Source organism: Triplophysa rosa, linkage group LG12 (assembly GCF_024868665.1).
Source record: "Triplophysa rosa linkage group LG12, Trosa_1v2, whole genome shotgun sequence".
NCBI lineage: Eukaryota > Metazoa > Chordata > Actinopteri > Cypriniformes > Nemacheilidae > Triplophysa > Triplophysa rosa.
This window is the reverse complement of record NC_079901.1, coordinates 7,887,014-7,908,864: the sequence shown is the minus strand read 5'-3', so window position 1 is coordinate 7,908,864 and position 21,851 is coordinate 7,887,014. Positions and strand designations below refer to the sequence as shown.

The following is a 21,851-nucleotide window of genomic DNA, read 5'->3' as shown; positions in this document are numbered from 1 at the left end:
TTTCTAAGCGTGTGCATATCTTTTCAGAGGGGGGGGGGGGGGTTAGGAAGGAGGGCATGTTTAATTCAGTGGCTAAGTTGAAAATTCAAGAATGGCTAACATCACTTAAAGCACCTCTTGGTCTCCTGAGCCATGAATGTGTTTTGGCTGATGAGGACCCACTGTGCGTTCTTACTGTAATGTTTTTAATCTCTCACGAATGGCTTGCTGATCCTAAGTGGTGTACGATGCTGATGAGGGTCACAATGACCCCAATTTGCAATCAAAGTGAACTGTCGAGCCGTCATTACACGTGTCATTGCAGAGCACAATCAGAGAGCGACCAGCCCTTCAGTAACTACTGGAGTGAATGTGACCCTTCTTACTCCATTCATCCTCTGATCACTGAACCTTTACATCCACTCCAATCCAGTTGAAGTATTTACTGCAAAAACAACAAACAAACTAAAAAAATGTCACTTGCTATATGAGTCAGACGCTGTGTAAATTCTCCACTTTGGTTGGAAACCACACACTGTAATAATACACACGCATGGGATCCCTAGAACATTTCGATCTTTAGAAATTGCTCTTTCATAGCTCGGGAGATTTGATGAAAATTATGTTACTTTCAGTTACTTTTTTAGGTATTTTGTCTCTGTCTCACATCCTTAAGGAGAAATAAAAGTAGACACAACTTAGACAATAATTGGCATGTGGTAAGAGCACAGAGCTATAAAGTTAAAGGAACAGTTCCCACAAAATTAAAAATTCTGTTATCATTTACTCACTCTCAATATGTTCCAAAATATACATTTATTTGTTGTTAAACACATAACAACATGAGGAATGAAGAATTATTAATGATAATCTTAAAACTACAATTTACCTTATTAGCAAGTTTATTTATTTTTATTTAGCCTTGTTGTGCAAGCTCTCTGGAGCTTGTGCAGAGGCAGCAACTTTTGCCAGAGGGGAACTGGAATCCCCTGGTTGGGCCTGGGTTCTCCTGAGGTTTTTTTCTTGATTAGAGTTTTGGGTTCCTCGCCACCGTTTGCATACTGTTTTTTGCACTGTTTGCCTCGCCGGGGGGGCTGCTTTAGAATTTTAAAGTTTTACTTAATTAATATTGCATATAGGAATTTATAGTCTGTTATATTTGACCTGTGTTTCTCTCTCCTTTATCGCCTTTGTGTGCTCTCAGTGTGCGTGCGTGCGTGTGTGTGTGTGTGCGTACTTGTCTGTGTACGTGTGTGTGTGTGTCTATGTCTATGTGTGTTAGTACATGTGCATATTGTGTGTGTGGAGTGTTTTGTATGTGGGTATGTCTGTCTTCTGTGTTTTCACCTTTTTCTTGTTTTTACAGGTATAAATATTGCTTATAGTCAATATGTCTCATGTACAGCTGCTTTGTAATAATGAAAATTGTAAAAAGCGCTATATAAATAAAGTTGAGTTGAGAGTTTAAGAAAAGGAGAGTTTTGGCCAGCAAATATGGGTGTTTTTTAGATAAAAAAGAAGAAACTAATATATCAGCGAAATGACAGAACCTCTTTACATTGCTGAGTACTTCGTTAAGCCAAAACAACTCGATAGTGTTATATGACCGGAAATTAGTCTGCTGACTCGAGCGTCGCAAATGCTCACCAGCGCCATCTTGTACAACTAGCCTATTTGTGGGAGTTTCCATTGGACATATTTTCAATTCACAACTTGCGCAATTTGAATAGTAATGGAATAATGATTTTTAGTAGAAAGAGTCGATTTATTCTTTTTGTGCATACAAGGGCTGGATTAGGACCAAAAAGCGGTGCCTGAATTTCTTTGCCAAATGGCCTTCTGTCGGTTCTGTCTGTGCGTGATTGCGTTTCGGGAGTTCCAGCCTGTTCACAATTACGTTCCATCCGCAATTACATTCTGGCCCTTGCTATTGACTATACGTATAAGATTAGTCTAAAAATGTTGCTGACAAATATGTTTCTTTGACTAGACCAACAATTTTAGATTAAATATAATTTGATAACAAAATTAAATGCACTCCATTTTTTCAGTTAGGTGATCTAACCTAATTAACAAAGCAAAAAAATCTCTTTTTACAGTAGTGGTCTCTGTAAATTTGAGAGAAGTTGTTGAGATCTTTTCTAATAGTTGATTTGAGAGACAACCTGGACTCAGGAGAAAAACCTAGACAAGACTTCAGCAGATCATGTGCAGATTCAGATCTGCTCTCTATTCAATCTCAGTGGCATCTAGAAGTAACAACTGAGATGTTAAAAAAGACCTCATTCATCTTTTTTCCTTATTAGGGGCATGCGTTGCAAAAGACACTGTTCATCATCCATTTGTGAATTGTTCCTGTTTTAAAACATATGGCTTAAAATAAATTTTACCGGAACAACACAGCACCAAAAGAAAAACTTTGTAGCGTCTCTTCCGAATGTATTGAAAAACTTCTACGAAAGTATGAGGAGCTGTATAAGCCAAAATTCATTCTAGCACTCTCACACACTCACATTCTCCTTTCGCACACATACATTTTTCCTCTCACACACTCACATTCTCCTTTCGCACACATACATATCTATTCTCACATTCACACATTTTAACGCTCACATTTATAAATTTTTTCCTCTCACACACTCACATTTTCCTTTCGCGCACATACATATCTACTCTCACACTCACACATTTTAACGCGCACATTCTAACGTTTTTCTCTTATATTCATATATTTTTACGCACACATGTATACATTTTGCTCTTATGTAAACGTATTCAAAGTATACATTTAGTATTAAAAATTATAAATGTATGTAAGAAGAAAATATATGTATGTCTGAAAAAAATATATGTATGTAAGAGAAGAATGTATGTATGTGTGAGAGAGTATAGTGAAAACGGAAGGTGTATGACGGAAACGGAAGGCAGGTGCTTACGGCGCTTCCGTGTATCAAAGATGCCGTAAAATGCGGCGTTTTCTATAATATTAAAATCAGCAGCGCCTTTTCTACACAGTCCAGCCCCTCCAATTAACAGAAAGACCTGATTAGTAGAATGTCGATCTGAATAACGTTTCCTGTTTTTAAATTTATTGCGAATCATGTTTAGACTTTCATTATGTGATGTTTTTCCATTGGGCACGTTTTTCCTCCTTTTCGTTTCTCATAGGTGCGCAAACAGGCAGCATGTACAGTCTATATGTAAATAGAAAAACAAACACGTTCGTATGGGAAATCATTTTTAATCAATAAAAACATACTCACAACAGCCACTGTACAGTAAGCAGACTTAGCCCGCAGCTGTTACATGCATTAAGGCCTTACACCGGTTGGCTTGTTAATAAACGTTTCTTGTCATTTAATCAGTTGTCAGCAAGAGGGTAGTGTTCCGACATTTAAAAACATGACCCAATAAAACAATTCAAAAGGAACGAAGAATATAGTCGGACCGCGGAGTCGAACTCCTGTCGTTAAAAGCGAGACTGTGCTGCTGATGCGCACGCGGTCCACTGCGCCAACGAGGCTGACATCTCACAAACATGAACGTACACAGAGTCATGAATGTACACACTCTCAAAAAGATGCCATTTGCGCACCCATGATAAACGAAAAGGAGGAAAAACGTGCCCAATGGAAAAATATCACATAATGAAAGTCTAAACATGATTTGCAATAAATTTAAAAACAGGAAACGTTATTCAGATCGACATTCTACTAATCAGGTCTTTCTGTTAATTGGAGGGGCTGGACTGTGTAGAAAAGGCGCTGCTGATTTTAATATTATACAAAACGCAGCATTTTACGGCGTCTTTGATACACGGAAGCGCCGTCTGCATGACCTGCCTTCCGTTTCCATCATACACCTTCCGTTTTCACTATACTCTCTCACACATACATACATTCTTCTCTTACATACATTTATATTTTTTTATACTAAATGTATACTTTGAATACGTTTACATAAGAGCAAAATGTATACAAATGTGTCCGTAAAAATATATGAATATAAGAGAAAAGCGTTAGAATGTGCGCGTTAAAATGTGTGAGTGTGAGAGTAGATATGTATGTGCGCGAAAGGAAAATGTGAGTGTGTGAGAGGAAAAATGTATGTGTGCGAAAGGAGAATGTAAGTGTGTGAGAGGAAAAATGTATGTGTGCGAAAGGAGAATGTGAGTGTGTGAGAGGAAAAATGTATGTGTGCGAAAGGAGAATGTGAGTGTGTGAGAGTGCTAGAATGAATTTTGGCTTGTAAGGCCCCTCATACGAAAGCTGCATATTCTGAGTAACATTTCTAGCACTGTGTCATTTCGACCGACGTCTCTGACATCTCATGTTATGTGTGGTGGCTTCTGAAAATGACAACTAAGAAAAGAGAAACACATAGCTCTCATGTATAATGAGCATCACGCCGCTTGTTAGTTTTCAGGTGAGACACATGCAGTCTTACAATAGAAACACTTTCAGAAGATTTAGTCAGAGCGAAGTCTCATCTGAGGACAAACCAAAACCTGACGCCATCACAATCGATTCCGAAATGAACAGCGTGAAAACATTATTAGCTCGCAGCATGATTACTCGAGCGATTTTCTTCGTGTTTTGTGATTGCTTTTTCTCAGTGTGGAGCGAATGTAATCAATTTTTGTTTTATCCCGAGCATAATCCATTTATGTAATAGACAGACCTAACAACACACAGTGTACTCCTGTCCTTCGTCTTCATAATACAAAGCCTCAGGGCCGAATGTGGTGTTCCCATGACAACCATCTATGACATGGGGCCATTTTGTGTAAACAACAACATTATGGAGAGTGGACGAACTTCAAAGAAAGTCACAGCGCAGCGGTAACCGACCGGGCTGGAGAATAACGGTGATTATGGGAGGTTCCTGCTAGCTGTTTATGAGACAAATGTGAAAAACACACGCAAACAAACTCACTCGCACACATTGTTTGCCAACAGTGCACATTTAGCATACACACAAAGTTCAGTAATAAATTGTTATATTTTAATTCTAAATGATCTGTTACTCTTTATAAAAGTGACAAGTGAGGTACGTTTTTAAGCATTAAAATTCCGATAAATGGGTACGTTTAACGTTATTTAATGTTTATTAATTACAATATAATAGAAAGAAAATGAACAAGATGGAAATTTAAATTTGTTGAAAGATGACGGCATGAAAGCAAACTTAATCATATGATTTTTTTCTATTGCTCAGATGAAAACTGGATTTTTGCCAAATCAAGGTAATTACATAAAAAATATTTTTTTAACTTTTTCCTAAGACATGTAGAAATATTACTGTTGAATCGCTTAAAGGTGAATGTAAACTTGTTTTGTTTGCCGTGTTTGAGGTCTGAAAAAATACAGAGCATCTTTTCTGTTATATTGACCTGTTTCTCAAGTTTTCATTTTCTGCAAATAAATGCAAATAGAAACAATATTTTTATTTGAAATTTAATATTTACTTAAATACACATTTATACTTAAATATAATATATATTATTTTTTAAATATATGCATTTATGTTTGTTTATATATATATATATATATATATATATATACATATAAATATACACACAACACACACACATATATTATACAAAATATAATTGTGATTAATCAATTTGACAGCCCTAATTTTTATTCTGTCACTTTTGGTGTAACTGTACTAGAGCAGTACAGTAGGTTCTGGAAAAAACTTTAAATGTCCATTAGTAGCGGACGTGTGTACAATATGTGGCTATATAATTAATATATATTAATATCATTTAGCAAAAGGGATTGAGCCAAAAAAGTATCCTCCTCTCCCCTAATGGTGTTGTTTTGTAAGTGATGTCTGTTGATTCATGTCAAAAAGGAACTTAATGAAAAATATAAAAATGTACTGTATCAAGTGACCCAATATTTCATGTCGCCTCTCAATACGAGATCTTAAAACAGCATCTGTACCAACTATACCCCATTGAGAAAGATATTATTTTTAAAAATAGTTTTAAATGACACATTGCAAGTCACACTGCAGGACGCTGTCACCTCCCGTCACATCAACTGCCCATTCAAGCATTCACAAGTATGCACAAATTTGTCCAGCACCATCGGCAGCAAATCCTTCTTCTAACTGTTTTAGTTGCATTAAATTTCTGTAAGGTTATGCATTTTCACATTGCTGAGGTAAGATGATGATAAATCAGTTAAAGCAAACAGTTTAGGGTGTGAATGTGCTTTTAGTGCAACTTTAGTGGACATAAAGCCATCTTGTATAGAATGCTATGAAATTACATACGATATTGCATTTCTCTAAAATTAGATGAGTCCAATTTAACAGCACAATCAATCACAGCAGTCGGGAGATTATATTTTATGCAGCAGTTGACCGTGTGTGCATAGTACTTGATGAATGTCATGAAACTGACAGGAACAGAACCCAAGTGCAGACAGCTCTTCAACAAAAGACATTTATTTAACATGGACAAAACCAAACTCAAAATCCCTCGAGGGGGAAAACAAGAACAAAATAGTATAACACAACAAAACTCAAGACTTAAAACATAACTTAACTTGACATAACTAAACTTAACTTAGCAAGACCAGGGGCATCAGGACAAGACAGGGATAAAGACAAACGAACCAGCACAGGACAACAAACACAAGGGCATTAAATAGGAGAGGAACAAAAGAGGCATAACGAGGGCAGCAGGTGGAGGGCGTAAACTGATAAAGAGATAATGAATAAGGAAACAAGGGGGCGGGGCTAAGACAAAAGACATGGGGCTGTCATGATCCTGTCAGCCTGAACTAGAAAAACAACTACAAAGAGCACAGGATCATGACAATGAATTGCGTTTATAAACCGTACTGCAGGGGTTTCCAAAGTAGGGGCCGCGGGGGTGGGGTCGCAAGATGATTTCCAGAAATCTTTTTTTAATTATTAGAAATAGCGTATTTAATCAATAAGTGTAACAAAATATAAAAATATTAGTTACGTTAAAAATAAAACCATGAAAATAAAAAGCCATCAGCCGTTGGAATTTCCTCCCCCTCGATCGTAGCCCTGAGGTGATTATGTCACATTAACAACATTAGTAACCGCATTAGGTTAGGTGCAGCAAGTCAATTTACAGCACAACGTTAAACATTCCCGTATGTGTGAGCAGATTATTTTTCAGGCTTTAAGTTTAGGACATATTTATCAATGTATCAACCAAAGGCAACGCGGGGAGACCAGCGGAGGAGGGCAGAGAAGCGCCGCAGTCAGAAAGCTATCGTCCCTTAGGAACGAAAAGAGGCCGATGTTTATAAAGAGGACAACCATCAGCACTCGAATCTGTTTAATGAAATTTGACCATCTAGTAATAGTTTATGGTTTATGTATAACAATAAGTAAAGTAATGAGTGAATAACTATAAAACAGTATTATGTTAGACTGTGTTCTTTAGAGTTGTCATTATGCGCGTGTTTGGGTAGACCTAATAAGTTCATGTGCGCAGTTGCGTGTAACGTTTGTATACTTTAACCACCTCCGAGGATAGTGGGAGTCTCGAGTCACTGGCAGTGTTATTTTGGGGGTCGCGGGCTGAAAAGTTTGGGAACCCCTGCCGTACTGTAACGTATACCGATATTTTAGTTATTTTGCTTCTTTATGTCTATATTACATCATAACACTTCACTGTGCTTTAATTGAGATATCAGTTATGCATAAACAATAGATGTTTACTCTCACCTGCTGTAAACACAATTAAACTACATAGCCTTTGAGGAAAGAGCAACACATTGTTTCAGCGAGTCTCATTAACGGTAATGGCATTCTAAACTCAAGTCACCCCCTGGCTATCAGTTTTTAATATATTTCAGACTGAAACCACCTGTGAAGTGTATTCATGGCAGAGTGCCATGCCCTTTAAACTGTTTCCATAAATACAGTCCAAGGGGATCAGCGTTTGGCTGGTTGCCTTGGTCCAGTTTGCCCTTTCTGATGCTGTAACTACCATTATATGAGGAAAGAATAAAGAAGAAGATTTTTTATCCATTGACGGACACTGAAGTAACCATAGTAACCATACAGTACATTCTCATGAATTTTTTTGCAAGCAAAACAAAATTGCATTACCGTAGTGGCCAATTCATCTCTATGGGGAGAATGTGGATCCAGTTTTGATTGGTTTCAATCCTGCCCCTATGAGTCTATGATGGACTTGATTCCTCTGTGACAGGCACTAACCCACTTTTGAGGTGACTGTACAGTGACCAGCAACAGAGTTAATAAAAAGCTATAGTAGACAGGCAATAAAACAGTTATTTGTGAGGGGAGATGATCTCTCCCAGGTGAACTGAACACATAGACTGTGTGTCATATTTGCAGAATGGCAGTACGCGAGTTGAAGACGTCCTTTCTGTCACATATATGACGGTACAACTTTATGAGCTCTGGGTTGTTTTACCTTTTATATAAGATACTTTACGCTCCTGCTGAAGAAAACAATAGAAACCCAATAGAAACCATCACATAAATTCTAATGGTTTCCATTAAAATACCAGTATGAACCATTAACCTTTTCCATTAAAACCATTACAAAATTCCTTTTTTTGGGGGTGTTCTATTGGTTCCTGTGTGAGATTACATCCCAACAATAGAATCCATCACATACCAGTAGACACCATTTTAGTCTCCATTAAAACCAATACAATTCCCATTATAACCATGAAATTAATTCAATTAAATTTGTGGTTTAATTGTTTTTATTTTCAACACAAAAACTATATTCTGCAGATCTGGCATTATCTAAGCGTCTGTCATGAATAAATTCTCAACACAAACACTGCACAAATAATGTAGCTGTTTAGTTGTTTCAACTTACTTTTTTATGTTGGGACAGCTTGCAGTTTCTGAATTTGTTCATTCAACTTAACATCTTAAGTTTTCACTCTATCTACTAGTTTACATAGTGATTTGACAAGAATATTTGTCACCTTAGCTTGAAAAAATGTTGAATAAATTTAAAGGAAATACAGGTCACAAATGAGATCAAGATTATTTCTCATAGACAGCATTGCAATTGAATAGAGATTTCAATATAGAGTTTTGCTGATGCTTATCCTCATCCTCTGTCAGTAATCTTAAAATGACAGTTCACCCAAAAATGAAAATTCTGTCATTTGCTCACCCTCAAATCTGTCTAAGTTTCTATGTTCTGATGAACACAGAGAAAGATATTTGGAAGGATGCTTGTAACCAAACAGTTCTTGGCCACCATTGACTCCAATTGTAGGAAAAGTGACAATGAGTCAAAAGTGTCCCAGAACTGTTTGCTTTCCTACATTCTTCAAAATATCTTTTATGTTAAACAGAACAAAGAAATTTTTAAAGCAATTTTTCTACTATGGTAGTCAATGGTGAATAGAACTTAACAGAACAATAGAACTTGAGGGAGAAGACAGAATTTTCATTTTTGGGTGAACTGTCCCTTTAAAAGTAATGTAGTTTAGACTGCAATAAAAATCATTTCAATATGAACTACAACAACATTTCTTACACAAATACCTAAGCTATGCTATCCACATGATTTTCACATCACTATACTTCTTCTACATGTTACCAATGGTCTGATTTGAACAAACACATAAGACAAAGCTTATACTTACAGTACATTAAACAAAGATCTTATTGTGCCTTCACAACCACAAAAGACCAAACCATTGTCCTCCTGACAACCTGACCTAACACAATATTGCTTTTAAATAACCAGACCAACTCTCAATCTCTTTTGTTCTATGTGAGTGGTCTTGTTTTTAACCCTGTGACAGTGGACTGTGACTCAGAGGAACTAACGTGTCAGATGTGTCGGGGGTTCTCTTCACACTTGTGCAGTCAGGTCTGCATGTCTCTGACCCTTAACTCAGTCCCGTAGACTCTTTGACACAAAATCCACAGATAAAAGTGAGAAACCCATAAATCGATGTGTCAGGACTAGCTCAGACATAAAGACCTCCTCTGGGAGTCAAACTCCAGACGGTTATTCATAGACATATTATTTTTAACAATGTGACGGATTTGTCACTTGGGGTGTCGGTCATGACACTCCTGTATTGAGATTGTAAGCGTTGTTCATAAATACATATAGCTGTGTTTATTTTATGTGCGTTTCAGATGAGGACGTGGCTTGTGGGGCATTGCACCTATGTATCCAGGTTGCAATTTATTCTGGAGACACATTAGTTTATAAACCTATTATGGCAACCGCTTATAATTTCTGGTGCAACATACGCAGCTTTGTTTATTATAATGTAAATATTCACTCGAATGCTGAACAAAGCCAAAATCAGGATATGAAATATCTGGGATAATGTAAGCACAAAACACTGTACTAGTGGTTTTTGGATGTTTTAATGCAAAATTCGTACATACTGTATTGTACCATTAGGACAAGCATTAAACAAAGGAATCCAACACGTGAAGTCAGTTCATCCATTAGTGTGTATGTCCTGTTTTGATGTGTAATTTCCTCCTTTGTGCTTTGTTTATGTAGCAGCTGCTATTGTATGTGTATACAGCCTTTGTAAACAGCTACATAGAATTCAGCAGATACTTTTGTTCAGTAGGCGTCCAGCACACAAAGAGAGCCTATTGTTGCACAGGCTTATTATTTTAGTCTGAATCTCTGTTGCACGCTGTTTTTGTTTCTGATTTTATAATGGCAAATTACACCCCGTGAATAATTAATGTGCTTCCCAACTTGCTGAGCTCAGTGTGTAAAATAAAAAAACACACACGCAGTGGTACTAAATCGCTAATTTCTAAGCCAATTTTCGTTTCATCACAAAGCAGACAATACACCTAAAATACCAACATCAATGACATTAGTAATGATTATGTGTCTGAACACACACAAAGAAAATCAAATCTCTGGTTTCTATCCAATCCCAAGAAAGGTTGCGGTTGAGAAATTCTGAAAGCTTCCCGATCTCTTGATTCTTTGGTATGACGAAGAAAAATAGCTTTGAAAACAAGAATTGCCTTTATATAAATATGGAGGAAGGACACAGAAAATAAGACCCCAAAAGACCCTACTGCTGTCTGACATCAATTCATTCTCTTCAAAGGGTTAAAAATGTAATTGGCACCTGCTAATACGGTGAAAATAATCTTTCAGGCTTGTGGGTAACACTTCAGTATAGGGCAATTCTCACTATTAATAGTTGTTATTAGCATGCCTGTTATTGGCATATTGGCTGTTTATTAGTACTTATAAAGCACATATTCTGCATGACCATACTCTACTACATCCCTAATCCAACCCAATACCTTAACCTAACAACTACCTTACTTACTGTTAATAAGCAACAAATTAACAGTTTATTGGGGAAAAAATCTTAGTTCCCTTTCTGTCGGTCTCTCGACGTTGTGTCGAACCGACAGATGGGGTTCGTCCCTGAGAACCAATCGTTTCCGACTACTTAGAAAAGGCCAATGAAAATTGGCAAATGAAATTTGCATGCCGGACTCCGCCCCGGACATCCGGGTATAAAAGGGAGACGGCGTGCATCATTCATTCACCTTTTGTTCTTCGGAGCCTTCGGTTATGAAGATATTCTCTTGCTGCTTAGCAAAAACTCTACATTGCCGGTTCTACGACGTGGTGCAGCGGACTGTCCCTTCCTGCAGCGACTTCCCCTGGGCATCTCGGCGGTTCCACAGGTGTTCGAGCCTGCAGACGGTGACTCACCGTCTGCGTTCTAAAAGAGCTAATTTCTCCAGCGTGGCATGTCCCGCTGTTCTCTTGGGTGCGGTGTCCTCATCGAGGATGGGGACAAACACGATGTCTGTGTCAGGTGTTTGGGGGTCCAACACGCTGAGACAGCCTTCGTGGACTCATCTTGCCCGCACTGCGGGCAGATGGTCATAGAGACGTTGCGGTCACGGGTGGCTGTTTTCTCCCGAGAATCAGCCACCACCTCGCATGCTTCCCGGGCTGTGACGAGGATGGCTAAGGCGATATGGGGTGATATGGGGATTTCTGCGAGCGCTAATCCGTCAGCCAAGTGCTCGCGAACCGCTCACACCCCGTCTCGCTCGCCTCATTGTTCCCTAGCTGGCGGTGCCACACCGTCAGCGTCCTCCTTCACGCAGTCGGACACGATGCGTGATGAGGATGAGATGTCCATCGCAGCATCGGAGAGCGAATTGCTGGCATCCGATCCCGACGACTCTCTGCAGCTCCCCCCTAGGGGGGGACGAGCTCAGGAGGAGGCGGATGTCGAGATGTCGGCCATGCTTTCCCGGGCCGCCGTGTGCATTTGGTTAGAGTGTACTCCGGTGCCTCTCCCCCAGCACTCACGGTTGGATACGTGGTTCTTGGGCTCTGAGCACGACTCCAAGCCGCGCCCAACCCCGGTTCCATTTTTCCCGGAAGTGCATGAGGAACTGGCAAAGACGTGGAACGCCCCCTTTTCGGCGCGTACACGTCAAACCGGTTCCGTCGCTCTCTCTTCCCTCGATGGTGGGGCGGCTAGGGGTTACGTCGACGTGCCCCAGGTGGAACGTGCAGTCGCGGTGCACCTGTGTCTGCAGGCGGCGTCCACCTGGAGAGGTCGACCGAAACTCCCGTCCAAAGCGTGTAGGACTTCGGCATCGCTGGTGTCGAAGGCCTACACTGCCGCGGGCCAAGCTGCCTCCTCTCTCCACGCCATGGCCATCCTGCAGGTCCATCAGGCCAAGGCGTTGAAAGAGATCCAGGAGGGTAAGACTGACCCGGGGTTAATGCAGGAACTCCGCACCGCCACCGACCTCGCTCTAAGGGCGACCAAGGTGACCGCGCGGGCGCTGGGTCGGGCGATGTCCACCATGGTGGTCCAGGAGAGGCATCTCTGGCTCAACCTTGCGCAGATGAGCGACGCCGAGAAAGTCCGCTTTCTCGATGCGCCCATTGCGCAGGGTGGGCTGTTTGGTGACACTGTCACCAAACGGTTCTCGACGGTGAAGAAGCAGACGGAGGCGATTAGCCATATTCTTCCCCGCCGAGACTCGGCCGCCCGTAGGCCTTCGAGTTCCCGTGCGGCCTCTGCTTCCCAGCAGCCCCGGCCCCCTTCAAAGCCAGCTCCGGTTCCAGCGCTCCCTACCCAGGCGGCATCCCGGAAAAGGGCGGCGAAGGGGAGACCACCACCCCGTCAACAACCTTCGAGGAAGAAGCGTTCCTGACGGCAAGACCCACAGGGGCCTAGCGCCCACTTTTTCACGAAAAGAGTTTCCTATCTCCCTGGGTGTTCTTCACAGCCCGCTCTCACCCTCTGTCAGACGGTGTTCGGCCACTCGACGTTGCGTCTTGGCGAGGCGCAACATCGAATGTATTTTGCAGCCCTCAGCACTCTCAAATCGACGGTGAGGGGGCCTGCATTGCCAGGCAGGCAAACCAGCAGAGCCAGTCTTCTTCCCGGGGGCCCGCCCCCGGCGAGAGACCCGCACTGCCAGCCATCGAACCACCCCCCGGGGGGTTGATGAAGCAGATCGTTCCCTTAGTCCCCCTGTCATGGTCCCTGGGAGCTTGGCTCGAGCTTCCCACACGTCACGGTGGCTAAGAAGGACGATCCATCTCGGCTACGCGATCCAGTTCACCAGAAACCCGCCCAAGTTTCGGGGCATCCTCGTCACCTCGGTCAGAGGCCGGGATGCTCCCGTACTACGGAGCGAGGTCGCCACCCTTCTGGCGAAGGGTGCGATCGAGTCCGTCCCCTTAGCCGATATGTCCAAGGGGTTTTACAGCCCTTACTTCATCGTCCCCAAAAAAGGCAGGGGGGTGCGCCCCATCCTAGATCTGCGTACCCTGAACAGACACCTGCACAAGCTGCCGTTCAGGATGCTCAAGCAGAAGCACATCCTGGCATCCGTCAGATGTCAGAATTGGTTCATGGCAATCGACCTGAAGGACGCTTACTTTCATGTCTCGATTCTCCCTCGTCATCGCCCGTTCCTACGGTTCGCTTTCGAGGGTCGGGCATATCAGTACAGAGTCCTCCCCTTCGGTCTGTCTCTGTCTCCACGAGTCTTTACGAAGATCGTGGAGGCCGCCCTCTCTCCACTCAGGGAGAGAGGTGTGCGGGTACTCAACTATCTCGACGACTGACTTATCTTGGCTCACTCGCGAGATCTGTTGTGTGCACACAGGGACCTGGTGCTCCGGCACCTAGATCGATTGGGACTGCAGGTCAACCGAGAGAAGAGCATGCTCTCCCCTGTGCAGAGCATCCTCTATCTTGGTATGGAACTCAACTCTGTCACCATGACAGCGCGACTGTCCGCAGTACGCGCCCAGTCGGTGTTGAACTGCCTGGATCATTTCACGCAGTCGGCGGTTCCCCTGAAACTATTTCAGAGGCTCCTGGGACACATGGCATCCTCGGCGGCGGTGATACCCCTCGGGTTGATGCACATGAGGCCGCTTCAACACTGGCTCCTGAGTCGAGTTCCTTGGGGAGCGTGGCACACCGGCAGCAGGCAGATGGTGATTACGCCTCGCTGCCGAAGCACCCTAACCCCGTGGTCTTCCATGGCCTTCCTTCGGGCAGGGGTACCCCTAGGGCAGGTTACGAGGCATGACGTGGTGACAACAGACGCCTCCCTGCAGGGTTGGGGTGCAGTGTGCAACGGGCACGCAGTGTCGGGGCTTTGGACGGGCCCCCGCCTGCGCTGGCAAATCAATTGCCTAGAGTTGTGGGCTGTGCTACTTGCATTGAAGAGGCTGCAGCCTCTCGTGCAGGGCAAGCACGTGCTGGTCCGGTCGGACAGCACTACTGCAGTAGCGTATATCAATCGTCAGGGTGGCGTTCGCTCTCTGCAGTTAACACGACTTGCCCGACGTCTCCTCCGGTGGAGTCAGCAGGTGACCCGCTCCCTGCGTGCCACGTATATCCCAGGCGACCTGAACCAGACAGCCGACACGCTCTCTCGTGAGTCTACGCTTCGCGGAGAGTGGCGACTCCACCCCCGCGCAGTCCAGCTCATTTGGGTGCAGTTCGGGCAGGCCCAGGTGGACCTGTTTGCCTCCCTCGAAACCACCCATTGCCCGCTTTGGTACTCTCTGACCGAGGGACCCCTCGGCACGGATGCCCTAGCGCACAGCTGGCCGCGGGACAAGCGGAAGTATGCCTTCCCCCCAGTGAGCCTCATTGCACAGACCCTGTGCAAGGTCAGGGAAGAGGAGCATCAAGTGTTACTCGTTGCGCCACACTGGCCCAACCGGACTTGGTTCTCGGAGCTAATGCTCTTGATGACAGCTCCCCCCTGGCCGATTCCCCTGATGAAGGACCTGCTTTCCCAGGGGAAGGGCACGTTATGGCATCCCAGGCCAGACCTCTGGAACCTCCATGTCTGGCCCCTGGACGGGACGAGGAGATCCTGAGTGGTCTGCCCCCGGCGGTGGTAGCTACCATTTCTCAGGCTAGGGCACCTGCCACTAGGCGACTGTACGCCTACAAGTGGCGCCTCTTCTCGTCCTGGTGTGCTTCTCGAGGAGAAGACCCACGGAGTTGTGCGATCGGGTCCGTGCTGTCCTTCCTACAAGAGAGACTTGAGACTAACCTCTCCCCCTCCACACTGAAAGTGTATGTAGCCGCCATTGCTGCTCATCACAACTCAGTTGCTGGAAAGTCTCTAGGGCAGCACGACCTGGTCATTAGATTCCTAAGGGGTGCGAGGAGGCGTAACCCGCCTCGTCCGCACTCCATACCCTCTTGGGACCTGGATGTAGCCCTGTCAGGTCTCACCAGGCCCCCCTTCGAGCCCCTAGGGGATGCCTTTCTTCCTCATCTTACGATGAAGACGGTTCTCCTTTTGGCGCTCACCTCCATCAAGAGGGTAGGGGATCTACAGGCTTTCTCCGTGTCCCCTGACTGCCTAGAATTCGGACCCAGGGATTCTCACGTTATCCTGAGACCTCGGCCCGGCTACGTGCCCAAGGTTCCCACCGCTCCTTTTCGGGACCAGGTGGTGAACTTACAGGCGCTCCCCACTGGGGAGGAAGACCCAACCCCATCCGTGTTGTGTCCAGTACACGCGCTGCGCCTCTACTTAGACCGCACACAGAGTTTCAGGAGCTCGGATCAGCTCTTTGTCTGTTTCGGAGGTCAGCAACAGGGGAGAGCTGTCTCCAAGCAGAGGTTGGCCCACTGGATTGTGGACGCTGTCAAGGCAGCTTACCAATCCCTAAATCGCCCGTGCCCCCTAGGAGTGAGGGCCCACTCCACCCGGGGTGTTACCTCCTCTTGGGCCTTGGCACGGGGGGCCTCTCTCGCAGACATTTGCAGAGCTGCGGGTTGGGCTACACCCAACACCTTCGTGAGGTTTTACAACCTCCGCGTAGAGCCGGTGTCAGCCTACGTCCTGCATGGCCACATGTACTGTAGGACCGGCAACTGGTAGGGTGTACGCCTGTTCGGTTCTTTTCCCCCTCTCTCGAGTGGGTCAGTATACCGATTTAGCCTCCATTCTTTCCCCACTGGGCGAAGAACAGGCACTCTATCCATCACTAAGCAAGCACCCCCTGGGGCGGGCTGGGCAGAGCAGCCCTGCCCCTTAGGCCGGGTTTCACCTGAGTTATTCGCAGCATAGCTCTAACCGGACCTAGTGCTACCAGACGTTGCAACTCCCCAGTAGGGCGGTTCCGTCTGATGTATCCTCATGCTGGTTCCCACCTTGGTAACCCATGACCTCCCCGGGTGGACCTCCACCTCGAGGTTTTCTCTTCAGCCGCACTTCTTCCCATGAGTTCTTCCCCTTCGGTGAGACCATGTTGGTATCTCCACTATTCTCCTCCCTGCGGTAGGAAGTGGTCTCTGTAGCGCATCCCCCACTTAGGGAGTAGCGCTTTCCCAGTGCTTTACGGTTCCGGGTGGCTTCTCGCTGTTAGAGAAACAAGGCCGCTGCATGTGAGGCCGAAGGTAGGGGCCTTCCCACCTTTCAAGAAAGCTCTGGGACCCCCTACCTACCCACTGGTAGGTTACATTTTCGCGGTAGCGTTCACGGCTGACACGCCCAGGCCAGTCACCGTCGCTTCGTTGAGATTGTGACAGGGCACAGTGTTATGGCGTTTTCCATTGGAACCTCATCTGTCGGTTCGACACAACGTCGAGAGACCGACAGAAAGGGAACGTCTCGGTTTGTAACCTCGGTTCCCTGATGGAGGGAACGAGACGTTGTGTCCTCTTGCCACAACACGTGCTGTCCTCTGCAGCAGTCGTGAGAGGTCTCAGGCTCCTCAGAACTAAGGTGAATGAATGATGCACGCCGTCTCCCTTTTATACCCGGATGCCCGGGGCGGAGTCCGGCATGCAAATTTCATTTGCCAATTTTCATTGGCCTTTTCTAAGTAGTCGGAAACGATTGGTTCTCAGGGACGAACCCCATCTGTCGGTTCGACACAACGTCTCGTTCCCTCCATCAGGGAACCGAGGTTACAAACGTAACCGAGACGTTAATGGTTTGTTAATAGCGGGAATTGCCCCCTATTCTGAAGTGTGACCAGCTTGTGTAGATAGATATTCTCTCTTAACCTCCTGCAATAGAGTGAAATTGTATGTGTTAACAGGGTCATACAGTCTCTCGATAAATGAATTTCCTTTGATCCATTAAAATAAATCAGTTCAAAAGCTCAAGATAACTTTCAGAACTCAAAACTCCAAATGTCAGTCCAACGGTTTTCACCTAATGCATGTTGGCATTCCAAAGAGGTTCCATGAACACATGAAACTAATACAGTACATATGCCTTGCAATTCATTTTATATCTGAAGACGGTGTTTACACAGACTGTTAATTTGCTATTGTACCTTTTGGACGTTTGTGTCATTTTGTACACCATGAAATCAAAACTGTTTGATTTTTGGTTTGTGTATATGTAGTGTACGAAAAGGCCATGTACCAATGTAGTCCTACAAGTTAACAAAATATATATTTTATGAATTAAGACAGTATATCAAAAGTTAAAAAAAAAAGATTTATTTTGACTCTAGTAAAAGCCAAAAAGTATCCAATGAAAAGACTACTGAAGTAGCAAAGACAAAACTCATGTTGTGAAACTCGTGTGTTGTGAGAAGAGCTCACATCTGAACATGCATCATAGAGCAAATCAGACGACCATTGATGGATTTTCCTCCTTCTGTTCTGTGTATATTTCTGCATTTGCTTGTCACCTTGTCCAACCAACCCAGTCTCAAACATGTAGACAGTTTTCTACAGTGTAGAAAAACATGATGTTTTACAGATTTTTAATGGAAACAATTTTACAGACAAAAAACTGTTATTTTACAGTTTATTTCTGTTTTTTTACAGTGTAGTAACAACATTTTAAAGTTCTTTCGTGTCGTTTTTCGTGTCACTTAGCACAACTTTTTTTCGTGTCACTCAGCACGACTTTCAATTCATATACAGTACATTTATAACCTGATATCAGGGGAATTCGTACCCCACCCAAACCCTAAAAGCACAGACGCAAAGGCTTATTTTGCTAAAACGCACACATTTTACAAGCTAGCAAAGCAACGATAAAGGCCCACCCTAACCGCACCCCTTAACCTAACATCACAGGGGCAAAGTCAAATCGTAATAAAACATACAAATGAGTTCCTAGGTATTCACATGAATGAGCCACCTTGTAAAATTGGTACCAATTTCCATCAGATTGCGTTGATATATATTTAGATATTTATACATATAAAAGATACTTTGCATCAAAATACATTGAATTGATTGAAAGTCGCACTAAGTGACGCGAAAAAAGGAAATTCGTGTCCATGAATACGAATCAATAGATTTATTTTCATGACTATGTAACGAATTCCGTGAGACTGTGTTAGTTTAAAGCGACGAAAAGGCCTTGCCTAAATGTAAGTGTATTAACTTATATTGCTATAACTGTAAATACATACAATAGCAACAATTATTAAATTATTAAATCAGAATCATCACAAGCTGTGTGTTCCTTGGAAATCGAACCCTTGACCTTGACGCTTATTACGCAATGCTCCAGGAACAAAAATCTGATGTGACCCATTTAAATGAAACAATATCAAAAACATGACAGCGGAGAAAGTTTCACAATGCAAACAAGCCGTTTGTGTTCAGCATTACAACCCTACTGCATCAGAGTGCATTTCTCTGAAAAGGTCTTTCGGCACCAGAGGGGAGAACAGACCCCAACACGCACCAAACACGCCCAGAGACAGACTAGCTCCAATCAGCCACACTGGGAGAAGACACAGTCAGCCAGAGAGAAGAAAAATGAGGCAAAATAAAGAAAGACATCAAAGTGTTGTGTGAATATTAAAAAGGTAACAGAGAAAATGACGGAGCAGAAAGCCTCATGAGAGCACTGTAAAACACAGAGAGAGAGAGAGAGAGAATTAATCTGGGACAAATTTGAATGTGACTTCCACAGCATCCATAAATACCTTGACCATGATGGTGCAAAATCTGTCATTCTGAGAAGAACGCTCAGACCGTCACAGTATGTACTGTATGCATATGATGCATGATTATGCTGCTAAATACAATCAGACACTTCAGTCAAGCCTTGAAAATACTCTTTCCATCACACACACACGCTTTGACGCTGTGTGTCAGTTCCCAACGGTGAGTCACCAATGTTCCTTTCTATCTTAGTGACTGCTACTGAATTACTGCCAAATGACCCTAATGCCAGAGCACAAAGTCATAAATGCACACGCACAGCCAGCATTGACAGAACACAAACAAACACTTTTGTTGTTTAACAAGCACATGTATGCGCATATGTTTAAGCATACGGCAGGCAAAAAAGACCGCTATTAAGAATGAAAAACTTACCCTTTAAGTTTACTTTCTTAATGCATGTCTCCGGAGTAATTGGGCATAATTCAACAATACCCACTATTCTAAAAAAATATGTATACGTATATAAACAGCCATGTGAAAAAGTAAGGAAACTCTATTGAAATTTCTATATCAGGACACAATAAAAACCATCTGGTCGGCGCAGATAGCCTGTGGTTAGTGCGCCTATAGTGCCAATGCACTATATTACCTCAGTACTAGTTCAATTACCATCTCGAGCGTCGTTTGCTGGTCATTCTCCCCTGTCCATATATCCAACGCTTTCCTATCTGCTCTCCACTGTCCTATGGTATTAAAGACAAAAAGCCCTTAAAAAAAATCAGGTGTAAAATAGAAAAAAATCTGAAAAAAAACTCAGATGCTAACATGATTGTCACATGTTTTAACAAATTTACCATGATTAAACATGCGATGCGAGCATGTATTAGCATGATGTTAAATTGAACTATCATGATGCTTCCAAGATGATAATATATATATAGCTAGATGCCTCATTTAAGTGCTCCAGGCATGTAGATGTGTCCGCCATCTTTAAAATAACTAGATGCATGCCGCATTAGCATCTGTTTGAATGGGGCACCTGTGCTTGAATGAGGCATCTAGTTATATATTTATGGGTAGCACGACACTAACATGATTAGATGATATTAACATGATTAGCATCTTGTTAACATAATGCTAGCATGATTAAACTTGATGCTAGTATGGTGCTAACATAGTTGTTAGTATGTTTTAAGACTTGATATACATTAACACATATAGCTATTTACTGCTAATATGTTATTTTTCACCCACGTAATATCACAATATTAGTTGAATCACATAATTTTTAAAGGTATCTGTAAAAATATTATCGACATCTGAACCTCGATATGCTTGCAATTGCTAACTTTCCATTACATCCGTCACTTTCATTAAGATGGGCACCATTCAGTCCTGGAACACCCACATTTCACAATTTCCAAAATTAATCCATTCCCAAAGGATAAAATCAAGTCCAACCATACAGTTTTGAGATTTCAGTCTTTCAAGCAGATATAAGCTTGTAGCCTATTATCTACAGAGAAAATAGCTGCCTGAGGTATTGGCCCAGTAACCACTGATCTGACAGCTCTTCTTTCACATTTAACCCTGAGGTACCACAGAAAATCACAGCTGACCGTAAAACATCTCACTACAAGTCTTTAAACATTACAAATTACTTTACCACATATACAATACCAAAAATATTTGACTTCTCAAGGCAAGAATTCTTCTTGTAGGACCTCCCCAATGTCTCGTCCACCTCTGCGCATCTATGATTAAACTTTGGTAAAGAACTTACAGTGAAGATCCACTTCTGAACATCTGTGTCCACAGCTCTGAGCAGAAACATATTACAGATTCAGCCACCTGCCTTGAGTTCTTACTTATTTAGCCACGTCCCACAGGCTGGTGGCACAGTTAACTCTGTTCTCCTGAGACAAGTACCTCATATTTCGGCTCTATTCTGAGCGCTTTTCAAGAGCAGTTCGTTTAAGACAGCAATGGCCCCTTTGATGGGAATCATCGGTGCTATATTCAGTCTGGAGAAGCTTTGGCTCCTCAATAGAGACGACTGAAAATAGTGTCTGGACCACTGCGCTACTATTAGCTTACCATGTAGGTTTCACATCCTCTAATATATCACTTGGGGAGGGAGCCAAACGGTGTGATGGACCCTGTGGTACGTGCCTCATTGGAGATTCAAAACAAAATATGAGTCAGTTGTAAAAAGTGACATTTTAATGATCCATTTTCTTCAGGGGACATCGCACGAGAACTGAGCGCTGACAATCCGGGAGAGAGTTTATTTGTTTATTTTACGAGTAATGAGGAGTACTGAACCAGATAAATACACACATAGGAAGGTCACGGCAATAGTGTTTGTATTAAAAGAAAAGTTCACCCAACTCAGTCTCATGCTATTTCAAACTCACACAACGTTCGTTCTTCTGTGGATCTACGAAACAACACTGTTTTCCTTAAAATGAAAGT

At 43.1% G+C, this 21,851-nt stretch overlaps 1 protein-coding gene across 1 annotated transcript in view; it reads right to left on the bottom strand.

The window, feature by feature from the left end:
- Positions 1–21,183, bottom strand: part of large2 (LARGE xylosyl- and glucuronyltransferase 2) — a 136,088-nt gene extending 114,905 nt beyond the window's left edge. The window contains exon 1 of the mRNA XM_057347778.1: positions 21,160–21,183. The gene's annotated coding sequence lies outside the window, so the exon portion shown is untranslated. The remainder of the gene's footprint in view (positions 1–21,159) is intronic.
- Positions 21,184–21,851: the final 668 nt, after the last annotated feature.